This window comes from Acinonyx jubatus, chromosome B1 (assembly GCF_027475565.1).
Source record: "Acinonyx jubatus isolate Ajub_Pintada_27869175 chromosome B1, VMU_Ajub_asm_v1.0, whole genome shotgun sequence".
Lineage (NCBI taxonomy): Eukaryota > Metazoa > Chordata > Mammalia > Carnivora > Felidae > Acinonyx > Acinonyx jubatus.
The window spans coordinates 192,338,258-192,355,501 of NC_069382.1; the positions used below are offsets into that span (position 1 = coordinate 192,338,258).

Below are 17,244 nucleotides of genomic sequence, written 5' to 3' on the forward strand. Positions count from 1 at the left end.
GGATGGGGGGTGGGGGAGAGGGGAAAATAGGTGATGGGCATTGAGGGGGGCACTTGTTGGGATGAGCACTGGGCGTTGTATGTAAGTGATGAATCATGGGACTCTACTTCCCCAAACCAGGAGCACATTGTATACACTGTATATTAGCCAACGTGACAATAAGTTATATTAAAAAGAAAAAGAAACCAAGACCCACGTTTTTTCATTCTCTGCAGGAAGAAATGGTTACCTCTGTGAGGGTCTTCTCGTAATGCCTCTTTTACTAGAGACACAAACTCTACAGACGCAGAAATGTTGTTCACATCTATTTCTCCAGTATTACATTAATATATAAATACCCTGAAGTGCCCAGAGAAAAATCACCCCAAAGCACTAATCCTGCCAACCCGTACCCAGTACAGTTCATAGATTTTTTAAAACTAATTTGCGTATGATCAAAGCAGGGAAAAGGAGAGAAGCAGGGACTTTGATGGAGCTGAGTGGTATCTTCTGAATCACTTCCTGGCGGGAGGAGCTAAGACCCCATGAGCTAACATTCCTGTGGCTAGTTTCTCTTTAAAAAATGAAAAAAGAAGAGGAAGCAGGTTGAGGCGAAGGAGGAGGAAAAAAAGGACAATATTGCCAGGAGAGAGTCTGAAAGTTGAGTCGCGATCGATCCTTGAGATGGGTCGTAGATATCAAGCATGTCCTGAACATCTGAGCAATGCTATGTCCTCTGACACTTAGAAGTCTCGGGAATACACAAGACATCCTGTTTGCTCTGGGCCCCGGGTTCCATCCACTGAATTCCCCACCCCAATCCTTTGAAGACCAACCCCTATGAACTGACATTCTTCCTCAGGCTGCAGATACTTGGCAGGTTTCTAGTGATGTGGAAGAAGAAAGCCAGCGAGAGGGGAAGAATAAAGTAGGAGAAGGGGGGCGAGGGAGAGAGGCCACCGAGAGAGAGAAAGAAAGAGGAAGAGGAGAGGAAAGGATGGTAATTTTGAATTCAGTGAAATGAAGTTGCAAATGGTGTATCCATATTTTATATTCAGGGAGAGGGAAGGAAAGAGAGAGAGGGAGGGAGACGGGGAGACAGGGAGAGAGAGAGAGAGAGAGAATGTAACTAGCTCTTTCTCTGGCAACTCACCCTTCCCCAAAGGTTAGGACAATGACAGGGAAGCGACTCCCATCTCTTGAAGGCTCCTTGCTGGCCAAGGACTCTCCTAGATGTTTTGCACCTACGACCTTACAGAGTGTCTATTTTCCGATTCAAGTGTTATGATCTCCTCCTAGAAGTGAATGAAATTGGCTCAGAATGTGTGAGTGACCATGTTGAGAGGGCAGGTGGATGGGTCAGGTCCACACTGCCATTGGGTTTAGACCCAATTGCAAGTCAATGTCTTGACTACATAGACAGGACATAAATTATTTAAAAACACATAGATGGGGCGCCTGGGTGGCTCAGTCGGTTAAGCGTCCGACTTCGGCTCAGGTCACGATCTCACGGTTCATGGGTTCGAGCCCCGCACCGGGCTCTGTGCTGACAGCTCAGAGCCTGGAGCCTGTTTCCGATTCTGTGTCTCCCTCTCTCTCTGCCCCTCCCCCACTCGTGCTCTGTCTCCCTCTGTCTCAAAAATAAATAAACATTAAAAAAAATTAAAAATTAAAAAACAACACATAGAAACCTCAAAGGCAGGGAGGAGACCCTAAGATTGTCCTTGCTTGTTTCACGGAGCCTGCGTGAGGAAATTGGTCCCTGGGCTGAGAGCTGGAAGCACCCGCTATTAAGGCCGACTGGTTTAACACAGTGAGTCTCAAGTGTTTGGGGGAGACATTAATTAATGCTTTGAGAAGGTAACCTGTGCTCACATAGACTTGGCATATGCTGGGTTAATCTGCAGGACTTCTCAGAGCCTTTAATATGCTAATGTGCACCTTGGCCCTCTAAAAGCCTGCAGCCTGCAGCCCCCTTTCCTTACATCTTTTGAGACTACTTGTGCTCAGAATATATATTGCTGTGGAGTCCCTGACTTAGGCTCACTCTGAGCCACTCGGGGGGCTTCTTCAGGAATTTAGAAATCAAAACAGATGAGTATCTCTCCAGCTGCCTGGACATGAGAGCAGGGAAGGAAGCAACTTCATGGGCATCCCACTGGCCAGGAGTGCAGATGCACAAGAAGGTCAGGGCAGTGGCGGGAGGGGGGGACACTCTGGAGCCCTCTGCACAGCGCCAGCCCCAGCACTGCTTATCTCCCATTGCAATAACCCAGCTCCAGGATCCCATCAGGTTCCAGACATCCTTCCATGAGATCCCCTTAGTGGTTTGAGCTGCTTTACTCAGGATTTCCGTTACATAAGTAACAAAGTAATACAAAGTAATTAAAATGAATACCCAGCAATCAAACAAAAAAATATATAAAGCGTTTGAAATCAATGCAATGGCAGTTTTGTTTGCCTGGAAGGAATAGTAAAAAAAGGTAAGAGGGATTTAGAACAGTAATGTGTGAGCAGGAGGGCAGAGAAAACAGTTCGTAAGCCAGCGGTGAAGTTCTAAGGCTTTCAAGTGGCAGCAGATTGCACATCCACCTACAGACTGGAAGATTCTTTGTGTTATCTGAAAATATTACCACACTTATTCATTCATAACCACACTCTTCCCCCTCCTCCTCTTCCTCCTCCTCCTCCTCCTTCTTCTTCTTCCTCTAATTGATTCCCAAAGATCCACGTGAAGACATACTTAGTGTTGCAGACACCAAGAGGGACATCAGGGGAGGGAGAGAGAGAGAGGGAGAGAGAGAATCCCACGCTGGCTCTGCATCATCAGCACAGAGCCTGATGTGGGACTCAATCCCACGAACCATGAGATCATGACCTGAACCAAAATCAAGAGTCGGATGCTCAACTGACTGAGCCACCCAGGCACCCCTTAAGTAAGTGTCTTAGTGGAAGAAACCAGTGTTGGGGGTGCGGGTCAGAAAAGTCTTCATAGTGGAGTGTCTATCAACGAGTCCTTGAGAATCCAAAAGGCAGTGACCACACCAAGAAAAAGAAAGGGCATTCCAAGAGAATCTAATAGTGACTATTTTTGTCTTGCTTTTAGAGTTCATTGGGTAGAGTTGTTTATATAGGAAAGCTCGGGCCAGGCTGTGAGGGCCCATGCATGTGATACATGTCTAATTATAGTTTGGATGTACTCTAGGTATAACAACAGAGCCAAGTTATCAGGGAAGCAGCGAAAGGTGAACTCAAGGGAAACGAATGTGTCTGATTGGAGCAAAGGGAACAGCCAGAAACAGAAAAGGCATATGAGTAAAAAGGACTTTAGAAGGAGTCAATAACGCTAGATTGTGTTTGTTGCTCTGTTATTACTTTTGGAGGGTTTACACGTTATCGTATGTGATGTGTTCGTTCCTTTTATTTATTCTTTTACTTAGCCAATATTTACTGAGCTCTGTGCTAGGGGTGGGGCACAGAGACGAATAAGAGTTGGCCCCTGCCCCAGCAGGCCAGTTGGAGAGGTATGCAGATGGAATTGCACTCATCTGAGTGATGAGTTGGGGGTTACCGGGGAGGGAAGGATTAGGGACAAAGTCTCAGAGTTCCAGAGCGGCTGCGCTCCAGGGAGATAGTGGCATGGCGGCAATCCTGTGACCGATGTGGGTTAGTGACAAATATGCCATGGCACTGAGAGATGATGGTGGTCACTGGGCCTCTGAGGCAAAGCTGGGAGTCAAACGAAGAGTCAAAGCATCGAATACTTATTGTTTTTGTTTTCATCCTGATGATTTAAAATGGGGAAGGGATAGAAGCCCAAGGCCTTTGGCCTTATAAAAATGCACCTTCTGTTTTAAAAAGACAAGAGCTTGGGATGCCTGGGTGGCCCAATTGGTTGAGTGACCGACTCTTTATTTTGGCTCAGGTCATGATCCCCGTGGGATCAAAACCCATGTTGGGCTCCTCACTGAGTATGGAGCCTGCTTGAGATTCTCTCCCTCTCTCTCTCTCTCTCTCTCTCCCTCTCTCTCTCTCTCTCCTTCTTCCCCTCTTCCCCGCTTGCTCTCTCTCTCTCTCTCTCCTTCTTCCCCTCTCCCCCGCTTGCTCTCTCTCTCTCTCTCTCCTTCTTCCCCTCTCCCCTGCTTGGTCTCTCTCTCTCTGTCAAAAAAAAAAAAAAAAAGAAAAAAGACAAGAACATTAGTTTCATACGTTGTTGAGGTTAAAACCCCATCCCATCACTAAATTATGATGTGGCTTGGAGCAAATTACTTCTCGGCTCTAGTCCCCTCACCTCTAAAGGGCAATATTCCTGGATGAGATGGACATTATCGGCATGTGCTGGTGTTTGGATCACTGATATTTTGGAACAGAAAAGGCCTAAGACTTGCCCGCCCATGGCAGGTGTTCCTGAAATGTTAGCTTCCGTTCACCACGCACTTTGTCTTTTTAATTACTAACGTAAGGTTTCATATTTTAAAGCATCAAGTAAATTATGTTTTGCTTTTTAGAAGATGCACAGCTACTATCCTCATAAGCAAGTCTACTAAGGAGAATTTCAATGGAAAATTCCTTATTGTGAATGAAAAAAAACCAAAAACAACAACAAAACAAAGGCTTTTGGGTGTGTCCCAGGCACCCAGGCATAACTAGAAATTAAATACATTTTTAAAAATACTCAACTGACTCCTCAAACACTTGGAGGTATTTTCAGGTATTTGGGGTTCTTCCATGTATAAAATATACAATGTTTTTGTAATACTGGTAATTTGGTGACAGATGCTGCTGAGTTTCCATATAATGGAACATGTAAAAATGAGGAAGCAATTAAGGCATTTTTAGTTCCCTCTGAGGCTTGCAAAAATTGCTTAAATATAGCTATCCAAAACAACATACATTTTTTTTTATCAAAGCCAAATTTAAATGTTATTTAATGCTCAACCTTTTGGCCAGGAATAGATGTCAAGTTTTTCTTTTTATTGTTATTTTTAATTTAAACAAATGTTGCCTTGGATCGCTTTCCCTTTAGTAGAATGTTTGTGAGTCTCCGAGGAAACTCGGAGCATGCTTTTTTCTCACCATAGCATTTACAAAGGATGCTGGCTTCTCTCGCAGAAGGGAATGTTGCAAATATCAAATGCATGCCATAGCACATGGCGCGGTCATGTCCCACTTTCCTTCATGTCTCTGCCACTTGGAATTCGGCGCACCTTTCGAGGCCCAGCTCGATTTGCTTGCAGTGCAAAGACCTTAGAGTTTGCTGCCGGTGTGTGTGTGAGGGGCGTGGGGCGGTATTGTAATAGTGATGCCCTTGGACTCTAAACTCAGGCAAGTTCTCTATTCATATTCCTTGGGCTGGTTTCTTAAATTTCTGAGCCTCACTCTTTCCTTCGATCAAATGGGAGCCATAGTATTTCATATGGTGGCTGAGAGGAGAAGGAATGTAACAATCGGCTATTGTTATTGCCGCCTAAAACCCGTCCCCCTTCTGGGAGTCGCAATGCAATTGTACTTTGGACATCTCTGTGAAGAGACAGTCAGTCAAGGTGACCTGCTTCTCCTGGCCAATAGGTGGCCATGTGACCAAAGTGAGACCAATCAGAGATTCTCTCCCTGAGATCTGAGTCTTGAGGGGAGGGACCTCCCAAGACAGAAACACTTGGCACGCTTTTTTTTTCTTTTTTCTTTTTTCCATATATGAAGTTTATTCTCAAATTGGTTTCCATACAACACCCAGTGCTCATCCCAAAAGGTGTCCTCTTCAATACCCATCACCCACCCTCCCCTCCCTCCCACCCCCATCAACCCTCAGTTTGTTCTCAGTTTTTAAGAGTCTCTTATGCTTTGGCTCTCTCCCACTCTAACCTCTTTTTTTTTCCTTCCCCTCCCCCATGGGTTTCTGTTAAGTTTCTCAGGATCCACATAAGAGTGAAACCATATGGTATCTGTCTTTCTCTGTATGACTTATTTCACTTAGCATCACACTCTCCAGTTCCATCCACGTTGCTACAAAAGGCCATAGTTCATTCTTTCTCATTGCCACGTAGTACTCCATTGTGTATATAGACCACAATTTCTTTATCCATTCATCAGTTGATGGACATTTAGGCTCTTTCCATAATTTGGCTACTGTTGAGAGTCACTTGGCACTCTTCTTATTGACAATGGTGGCTTTAAGCCATCAGGACTCCCTACCTGGATCTCCAGAAACCATCCTGGGTCCTGGGTCTTTGTGAAACCCTTTCTTCTAGAGTTCTTCCATCCCTTGGATTTCTAGTAACTTTTTTCTTAGGCTATAAATAATTGATTTCTGTTGCTTACCATCAGACAACTGCCACTGACTATTAGCTCCTTCACCTTTTTCTTTCTTGTAACAAAATCTCTTTGTGGTTCCCCCACATGAATGATCAAGCTTTCCTCCCCCCAGATGGTGTTGCTTGTATCATTATTAATGATTTTTGACTCATTACACCTTGAGGGGCACTAGTTCGTGGCCCTGGCTCCTTCTTGGACCTTCTTTCTTGAGGGTGGGACGTCTGTACACAGCACTTGCTTTGCTGTCTTGCCCATCTGCCCAGGTGTGGGGCCCTGCAGGAAAGCACCTGTCCTTAAGGACTAGCTCCCCAACAAAATGGCATCTGGACTAAATGACTGGGAATTCCCATACTCCGCAGGCCTTTGGGCTGAGAAATCCCCTGGTAGAGACAAATCAAATCAAAACAAAACGTTTAAACATAGTATTTTCTCAATTAATTGGAACAAATAAACCACCCCCTACCATGAATACTGTTTTTTGGGGTAGGCCTGCGGGGAAGCAGTGGGGTGAATGTGTCTGTGGAGAACACACAGCCATAGGCGTGGCATTCTGGGGTCTTCTGGAACCGAGGTGCAGAGTCCCAGTGGTTCTGAGATCACCCCAGATTTCTCAGTAAGGAATCCAATTTGATTCATTACCATTTTATGTAAATAATTATTTTTTTCAACAAATATTTATGGAGGGGCACTTTACTCGATAACGAAACCGCTGCTTTGTAGCGGGCCCTGCACCTGAGTTTGGGATGTGAGGAAAAATAAAATGTAGTCTCCGCTCCCTAGGGGCGCGCACAGAGGGTGAGCCCAGGGCAACAGTGGTGATTTCAACGAAGTAGGGCAGGTGCTGGGATGTAGCAGACGTGGTGTATTATGGGAGTGCAAAAGGAGGCATGATGTACCTAGGTAGGGGTGGTTGGGGGGGGCATAGTGGATGGCACTACGCCTGAGCTGGGTCTTTTATTTTTTTTTATTAAAATGTTTTAAATGCTTATTTATTTATTTTGAGAGGGAGAGAGACAGCATGAGTAGGGGAGGAACAGAGAGAGGGAGAGAGAGAGACTCCCAGGCAGTCTCCACACCGTCAGCACAGAGCCTGGTGTGGGGCTCAAACTCCCGCACCGTGAGATCATGACCTGAATTGAAATTAGACGCTTTACTGACTGAGTCACCCAGTCACTCTGGCCTGAGCTGATTCCTGAGGGGTGGATAAGAGCTATTGTCTCTGGGAGTGATAATGTCATAGTCCTAGGACATGTACAAGGGCTTACACTCATGGAGGACCTTTATGCGTGTTTTAAATTTAATCCTTACTCATATGGGAGTGGGTGCAGAGAGAAACTTGTACCTGGCCCCACACCCTGAGGTCCCAGACAGAGGTAAGTATTTTCTTTGTTCTTAACACCTCACACCCACCTTTCCTGTGGCTTTTACCCCATGATTTTGAGTGTTTTTCTCCTTTTAGCAGAATGCGTGTGGTCTAAATAGATCACAGGGATGGTTCTTCAAAGGGCCCCCCCCCACCGGCTTTGCTTATGCACAGCACGGAGAGCACCACCGGGCACCTGTCAGGCTTTTGTGATGACTGGTTTCATTACTGTGAGCCTTGGAAAAATTGATCTGACCACAGTCAGAGCATGGCCCTCCATGCCCTACCTCCTGTATCTCCGTATTTTAAGACTTGACTTTGACCAACGTTTAGCTAAATTTCAGGCACACAACGGAGACTCTATACATAATTGTTGAGTGCGTCTGAGCTGAGATACAGAAGTCTAAATGAGCTTCGCATTAAGAGACCATAGGGCCTGGTTTCCAAAGCAGAGGGGAAAGGACATTCTTGAGGTGTGGTGGCACAAAGGCCTAGGTGACTGTCATACAAAGTCGTTCCTGAGGTTGGGACAGACTTGGCATAACCTCTGTCAGTTGTGAGGTTTTGGGTTCCAGTGTTAATGCTCAGCACCATAGATGGTGGTATCTCCTTCCATTTGAGGTTACCACCTGAAGTATCTTACCTCTATTGTATCTAAGGACCTGTCCTCTGGGGTTGGTGGCTTTTCACTAGACTGCTTAATCAGGGACCTTGAGGTTCAGAAAACCTAACTGACTTCCTTGATCAAAAGTTGAGATACGATGATTTGCGATACGATGATTTGCGATCTGCTACAAATATGGATGCTATGCAGCTCTTAACTGACACATATTCTAGAAAATTCTAGTGGAAGCAGAAAAGAATAAGCAGCTGAAGGCACACTGGAGCAGCTGGGCTGGGTGGGGAATGGATTCTCCATTTCCCATGCTGAACTCCTTTGATGTCATAGCAAGTTGGACATCAAGATGCTCAACTCCTGAGTTATAAACTTAAAAAAAGGAAACATATTCTCTATTCCTCCACCATGTTTCAAGTTTCTAACCTTCATAATGCGCTACAGCTTTGGATTGTAATTACTAAGATAAATGACAAACATATTTTTTTAAAAAATATGTTCCCTGGCCGAGGCCGCCTGACAGGCTGCTTTGGTCTGTTTCCATGTGTCCTCTATGAGGTGCGTTGGCAAGAGCCTCTGAAGAAATTTTCATCTCTCTTAAGCCCAGATTCTAATTTTCTGCAAAATGTCTTTACATTTTTCCATATGGATTTTTTTTCTCTTCGTGGGCCAAAGAGACGCAAGTGTAAAACCTAGAGCAGCAGTTACCTAAGAGGTTGGTAACTGCATCCTCATGGGGTTCATTATGTTCTCCTTGTCCTTGGCTTCTCCCTGACCTGTTTTATCCATGATCATTTTTCTGGTAGTTGATTGATATTTAAAGCATAAACGCAGGCACACACACACACACACACACACACCCTTAAAAACGTAGTGAACCTAGAATATTTCAAGGGCATCAAATTTAATGTCCAAGTCCTTGAGTAGTCATATTGTGTTCTTGAGCATGAAATGATGTTTGTCCATGCCACCCACTGGGTGACCTGAGACAACTTTACCCATAAATTTTGGGGTGGCCAAGACTGATGTTGGAACAAAGTACACCTGTCCTTTCCTCCACATTTCTCTTGTAGCTCTCCTCAAGCCATAAAATCTGGGAAAGGTGCTGGACTAGAAGTCAGGATTGGAGCCCCCACGTCAGCCCACACATTGCTGCCTCAAGTGCTCTTTGGGCCTTGGCCAAGTCTCTTGATCTCCGTATTAGTTCCTTTGACTTTAAGATAGCTCTTGTTCAACCTGTTTCATAAGATGTAGCATTAAAATGCAAATTCTTTTGGGATATGTCAAATATTACACATTCACACTTACTTTACCTCACTAGGAGCAAGTAATCATTTGCACATCAGAGGCTTTGTTATTTATCCAAAATTGAAATTCTCATTTCCTTCTTTTAATTGCATCCTCTCCACTGGTCAGAAAAAAAAAAAAAATTAGGTTGTGTAGCAGACCTAAGCTGTTGGTAAATGGACAATGACCTTCAATTAGGAAAAAGTAGATAAGCCAGGGCAGGATGAGTGAATTATAACACAGAGAAACATTTTAGGTTTGACTTTTCTTTTAGCTAACTCTGTTGTCTTTGTCTCCATACTCTTGATTAGTTTAGTGTTTGAATAGTCAGTGTTCACAGGCTTAAATGCATTCTTGACTTTACATGGTGCATGAGAGAGTGGTCCGGGTGGGTTAGAGCTCCTTACTGAAAACCCGGTCTGGTTTGGCTAGTCTTCCTGACCAGGAGAATGTCTGCTTTATTGAGACAGCGACATGCCCCACTGAAGAGCAGTCTAGGTCAGTCAAATGCATTTGAGTGTACGTCTCATCCAATGGGCAAGACCTCCCACGCAATTGTCTGCTTTTTGCTTAGAGTTGTCCAGCTTTCATCTCCATTGGTGCTCCTCCAACAGTAATTTCCTTTTGGAGCAATGTCGTTTTGATAGGATTTTGACTAATAGTGTGTGTTATGAGCTGGATTATGTCTCCCTAAAATTTACTTGGGACAGTGTAGTCCCTAGGACCTCAGAGTCTGCACTTACTTGGAAATAGGGTCATTATACAGGTAATCAGTTAAAATGAGGTCATCAGGGTGGAGGGCCATAATCTAATATGACTGGTGTCCTTATAGCAAGGGGCAGTTTAGACACAGAGATACACATATAGGGAAGATGATTTACTATTTTTAAAAATGTTTTTATTTATTTTTGAGACAGAGAGCACAAGCCAGGGAGGAACAGAGAGGTGGGGGACATAGAATCTGAAGTAGGCTACAGGCTCTGAGCTGTCAGCACAGAGCCTGACGTGGGGCTTGAACTCATAGACTGTGAGATCATGACCTGAGCTGAAGTCGAACACTCAACCGACTGAGCCACCCAGGCACCCTGGGAAGATGATTTAAACAGACATAGGAGAGGGGCACCTGGGTGGTTCAGTAGGTTAAACATCTGACTCCTAATTTTGGCTCAGATCATGATCTTACACCTGGGTGGCTCAGTCAGTTAAGCATCCAACTCTTGGTTTTGGCTCAGGTCCTGATCTCACAGTTCATGAGATTGACTCCCATGTTGGGCTTTGTGCTGACAGCACAGAGCCTGCTTAGGATTCTCTCTCTCCCTCTCTCCCTGCCCCTCCCCTGCTCACACACACTCTCTCAAAATAAATAAATAAACATTAAAAAAATAAATAAAGAGACATAGGGAAAGGTGGGTGTCTGCAAAGGATAGAGACCTGTAGCAGGTCCTTGCCAACCAACCCTCAGAAGGAACGAACCTGCTGACACCTTGATTTTGGACTTCTAGGCTCCAGAACCGTGAGCTAAATTTCTGTGGTATAAGCCATCACTTGTGGTGCTTTGTCACTGCAGTCCTAGCAAACTACTGGTGTTAATATCAATGGTTAATTCTAGCTTTGATGTGTTGAGCACCTACTACATTTTGGGTCCACCACATACATCGATGTCACTCTTGCCTGGAGTCGTCAGTGAAGGTCTCCATCAGAAGACGGCTTTACAAGTAGATAATGAAAAATAATAAGGAGCTAACTCTTTGGATTATAGGAAGGAGAACGTTCTGAGCAGGGGGAAATAGTAAATTCAAAGGCTTTAACAGGATATGTAACTGGACATACTAAAGAAGCAGAAAGGTAGCACAACTAGGTTCACATGTCTAGAGAGCAGACTGGTACCCGCTAGATCAGGGAGATATGCCTGTTGGTAGTCAGGTAGGGCCCACTCAGCTGTTCTACAATACAGCTGAGCTCCCTGTTGTCAGCTTGCATACGGGGGACCTCTTCTTGTGAGCTATTTCTCATGTCAGTCCATTTCTATAAGAGATTGTGCATAGATTTGGAGGAAAACTTATACTTTTTTGAAGAAGCAACTTCTATCCAATATCTCAAGGACATCTTCCTCCAACCCTGTGCAGGTCAGAGGTAAAATGGAGCAATGGTTCAAGAGGAAAGGGGTGATTCTTAAAGAGAATGGTGAGGGGCGCCTGGGTGGCTCAGTTGGTTAAGCGGCCAACTTCGGCTCAGGTCATGATCTCGCAGTCCGTGAGTTCGAGCCCCGCGTCGGGCTCTGTGCTGACCGCTCAGAGCCTGGAGCCTGTTTCAGATTCTGTGTCTCCCTCTCTCTCTGACCCTCCCCCGTTCATGCTCTGTTTCTCTCTGTCTCAAAAATAAATAAACGTTAAAAAAAATTAAAAAAAAAAAAAGAGAATGGTGAGAAAACCACAAAACCCAGAGAATCTAGACGCACACTTAGAGAGAGACTGAGTCAAGCCCAGAGGCCATACATCCTGACCCTGAAATCAGTGTGACTGTTGTTCCTCACACTTGGTGTAAGTAAGTGCAATATGGGGCATTTAAAAGAAAGTGGTACTAGGCATTTATCCAAGGGATAAAGGTGTGCTGTTTCGAAGGGACACATGCAGCCCCATGTTTATAGCAGCACTATCAACAATAGCCAAAGTCTGGAAAGAGCCCGGATGTCCATCGATGGATGAATGGATAAAGAAAATGTGGAATATATATACAACGGAGTATTACTCAGCAATCAAAAAGAATGGAATCTTGCCATTTGCAACTACGTGGAGGGTATTATGCTAAGTGAAATTACAGAAATACAAAAATCATAGGACTTCACTCATATGAGGACTTTAAGAGACAAAACAGATGAACATAAGGGAAGGGAAACAAAAATAATAGAGAAACAGGGAGGGGGACAAAACAGAAGAGACTCATAAATATGGAGAACAAACTGAGGGTTATGGGAGGGGTTGTGGGAGGGGGGATGGGCTAAATGGGTCAGGGGCACCAAGGAATCTACTCCTGAAATCATTGTTCCACTAGATGCTAACTAATGTGGATGTAAATTAAAAAAATAATAAAACAAGTTAAAAAATTAATAAAAGAAAGTGGTCTGCATGGAGAAAGTCCAGCTCTTGAAATCTCATTTATTCTCTGCACAAGTGTGACTTTCATGCAGCAAGTCTTTCTGTTTTTTCTACCGAACCCACTATCTCCCTCCTTCAAAATCTACCTCTCTAGGACGTCGCTTTATATTCTCCTTGTGCATGTCTTATTTTCCCTGCAAGAGAATAAACTTCACTCATTTAATGTGCTTCCACAGGGGAGGGTTTACTTATATGACCCATAGCCAATGAGTTAATGCGAGTGCAAGAATTGAATAAAAACAGTAAAAAGTCACTTGTAGATATCTACCCGAATGAAACATCCACACACTGATGTGTGCACCAGTCAATGTTCACAGGAACTTTATTTATAATAGCCCCAGAGTAGAAGTAGCTTAATGCCCATCAACTGGGGAATGGATAGACAAAATGTGGCGTATCTGTGCAATGGAATAAGAAGGAATAACTACTGATGCTACATTGTAGATGAACTTCAAAACCATGATGCTAAGTGGAGGAAGCCAGACACAAGAGACCACATGCTATAGAATTCCATCGATATGAAGTGTCTAGAAAGGGAAATTTATAGAGACATAAAGTAGATTAAGGGTTGCCTGGGGCGAGGGGTAGGGATGAGGGTTACCATGACTGGGCATGAAATATGTAAAATATGCCTTAATAAAGCTGTTAAAAATAACTAAAATATGATCCAAGATTACTAGAGCGTGGGGTACAGAGGAAGGCAGAGGAGAGCACCACTCTGCCCCTTTACCACATGCTCACATCATATAAAGATGCCAATATAGCATTCCGCCTTTTAGAGTTAAAAAAAAAAGTTACGGAACAGTCTGCCGATTCCTATAACCATCAGCAGTACCTGAAATCAGGTTGATCAGTTGTGAATCAATAGTCCTGTTGCATTTTTTTCTGTGGTGGGATAAAATTCATATGTTTTTAATATAAAAGATAGAGATGCCATGCCATGCATGTCCAAGTGAGTTGCGGTCTCCCCTCTATTGTGTTTTAAATGTATTCGTTTTTACCCAAATGTACGAGTAGAAGAACAATCAACGAGTTCCAATAGCACGTTACACAAGAGAGATTAATTCTACCAATGAGAAGGGCCGCTGGAGAAGATGGTATTGGAGCTGGCATTTTTGCTCTAAATTTATTCTGCGAATGTTTTCATAGAGAAGACTGAATGCAGCCTGCCCTCTCTAGAAATAGCTCATTAAGTCTTTTGCATAATGGATGGTGAACTAGTTTGCAAAGGAAAACATAATTAGTCACGCAATTGAATCCTTCAACCTGAATGACAGGACCATTTCCTAAAAAACAAGGCCATTTAAAATAGCATTAGGTGTGCCCTTTCCTAGCGGAAAGGAGCCTGGATCCTTTTACTATAGTGTATTTCAACCATCCAAGGCAAGGTTCTATTAGACTCCAAGAATTGCCCCCAAAATCTACAAACTGTATCACGTTAGGTTTTGAGCTATTTAGAAAGGAAATGCTTGCCGCCAACTGGAAGACGCTATTCACTACTATCAGGTAGAAACACTTATTATTCTTGGGACTATCAGCGGGGATCTCTGCCATGTTTTACCAGCCGACTTTTCTATGACATGAAGCGAAGCTCTGGGGAAGTGCCCAAGTCTGTGGCACACTTTGGCCCAGCCACTTTCATTTTCAATATTGGGTGAAAGTCTGTTAGTTATGAATATTTTCGGGCCAAGACAGGATTTCAGCCTTTTTTTTTTTTCCCTTCAAAAATGTCTTGTGGTATCTTAAGATCAACTACGTCAAATTTCATTTAGAACAATCTTTTGGACAATCAGAAATTTACAAGTTACATGTCTATTTCTACCTGGTGACTGGGTTGGGACATGTGACATATTAATTACGAAATAGCTAGAATGCAGCCAATATCAAAGAGGTTTGAAAGCCGTGGAGGGTGGGACCTGTAAGGGTTTTAGAGATCGAACTCCTTCATTCTGAGAAGAGGAATTTGAGGCATGGGGACGTTGATTGCTTTCCTTAGCAGCAAAGCCAGGGCTAAATTGACATCGTCTGGACTTTCCGTCCACTGCTTTTCCCACTACAGCAAGCACCCTGAAGGCCAACTCTACCCCGCTCTTCCTAGTACATTTCCTCCAGGAGATGGGACACTGCCTGCTAATAAAATGTATATGCTCTTTTGTCCTTTCTGGAAAGCTCTCACGTGTAATTTATTGGTAGCATCTCTGAAGAACAGAATTAATGTTTTTATTTGGCTGTCGTTCCAGATGGTGGAGGAGCCAGAAGGCTGCGGCAAATGAAAGCATTTGCATGGTCTCAAAATGTCAGGATGGTATGGATGTTCTCTCCAAGGTGAGTCAGGTCAAACCCTTCATTTCTTTTTTCAAAAGGTAAAACATAGGTTATTAATGGATCCCATGAAAACTTCTCAGCCATAAAATTAGCCACAAGTTTGGGAACAGGATCTTTGCTCTTAAAACCACCCTAAATTGCTTCTTTCCAGGTATGTTTACTCAATATCAACATAGGGTTCACGGAGAGATTTTGGGAATCGGGAGGTAGTCCTACAGTGGCACATACACCTCTTGAGAGCAGGACAAAGCAGTCACCCATTCACTCACTCTTCTATTTATTCAGTGAAGATGTACCTAATGATGGCTGTCAGTCAGATATAGTGTTAGGGTTGAGTCAGAAACACTTAAAACTGATCATAAAGGTAACCATTTTGTCCCTTGCCAAACCAGGTTGTTGTAAGGAGTCATGGGGACTATTTATTGTCTCTGCAAATCTCAGTGATTGTTCTTTGGAGGCAGCATGTAGCTCATCCATGAATAAAGAATGCTTAATGGGGGCGCCTGGGTGGCTCCGTCGGTTAAGCGTCCGACTTCGGCTCAGGTCATGATCTCGCGGTTCGTGAGTTCGAGCCCCGCATCGGGCTCTGTGCTGACACCTTGGAGCCTGGAGCCTGCTTCAGATTCTGTGACTCCCTCTCTCTCTGCCCCTGCCCCACTCGTACTCTGTCTCTGTCTCTCTCAAAAATAAATAAAACGTTAAAAAAAAAAAAAAAGAATGCTAATGCTTTTAAAGGAAAACTTAGAGAAATTGCCCAAATGATGCTTGTTTTTGTTTTTGCTTTACAAAAGCTCCCAGTGCTGGCTAAGTTCCCACCGAAGCGTCTGTGTCAACAGTATTTTTTATTGCAGGTTTTACTGACTGAGCAACAGAGCGGAAATGGGAGCAGGTACCTGAGAAAGGAGCCTGGAGGGAGTGGTCTTCCGGAGCACTACTGACTGGGAGCATATTGATGACCGAGGCCAAGGCTTCCATCCCGAGTCCTCCTCACCTAGAGTGCTAGGCACTCCCCAAGTGGTCGTGGCATTGAGCAGAATTTAGGGAAGCGAAGATGGTTTCTGCAAGAATTCCTGGATGTTGGTGCTCAGTAGAATTACCTGGGACTGAGCAAGGCAGGGATTGGCATGGAATCAACCGTCTGGGGGAAAGAGAACTTGCATAGATTTCTCAAAGCATAGCAGAGATTTCTGTCTACGGAGTTGTAAATTGTAATTGTTTGAAGAGATTTCGCTTCCGTTTCCACCTTTAAAATTGCTTGTCATTTTCTACTGTTGCCAGAGCAAAGCATGAGAACAAATTAAGGGTCACTGTGTAATATTTCGGCTTCATTGTATGGGTACTGTGATAGAGTCTAGGGACATAATGGAGAGAGAAAGCAAACCTGGTCTCTGCCTACTCAGTTCTTACCTCATGGAGTTTGGTGGAAGAAATTCATCTTATTCAGAGAATCACACGGTGGAGTACCATAGCTGTGTTGCGTTCTGTCAGCTGAGGTCGGGTCACTTTGGTTTTCTGAAAGATACAAGATGCTGTAGACAGATGATGAGGGGTTTGGCTTGGTCATGGGGGTGACAGGTGTTTCCCCTGAGGGCGAGATTCCTGGGTGGAGAAGTAGGAGTTAAGATTGTTTGCAAACATCTCATGACTGAGTAGGTCCTCTTGAGCATGGAGGAGAGGGTGACGGGAGACAAAGACCAGAGTATTATAGGACTTTCGTTTTATTTAAAGAAGTACATGAAAAACGTTGGAGGGTTTTAGCCAAGATTGGAATATTTGAAGTTGACCATTTCCTGAAGAATGGACTGTGGGTTCAGCAGTGGATGGTGATAGATCAGTTACAACCTTTTTGTAGCTCGGGCTTATGGTTGATACATATGGAGATATGTGGGTAAAAAACAGAACTATTTAGGAGTGATTATGATAAGGGCAAGAAATGGTGGGCTATGAAGGGTGTTGGAGAAGGAAAGGCCTAAGGTAGATGCTAACTTTCTGGCTTGCATGACTAAGCGGGTTCGGGCATTGCTCATTGCAGCAGTGAATATTGGCAAATGCCTGGGTTTAGGGCAAAGAGTCTAAGTTTGCTTTGGACATACTGAGTTGCAGTAGCTTTGAGATATCTAAGAAGTGGTGGCAATTAGGTAGTCAGATATTAGGGATTCCAGATATAGATCGGCTCTCTTCCAAAAGTGATAGTTCCATCACGTGAT

General features: G+C 44.0%; 1 long non-coding RNA gene across 1 annotated transcript in view; it reads left to right on the forward strand.

Moving 5' to 3' along the window:
* Nucleotides 1-17,244, forward strand: part of LOC128314590 (uncharacterized) — a 129,850-nt gene that overhangs the window by 55,605 nt on the left and 57,001 nt on the right. Inside the window, exon 4 of the long non-coding RNA XR_008296417.1 lies at nucleotides 14,953-15,037. This is a non-coding gene — a long non-coding RNA (uncharacterized LOC128314590). The remainder of the gene's footprint in view (nucleotides 1-14,952; nucleotides 15,038-17,244) is intronic.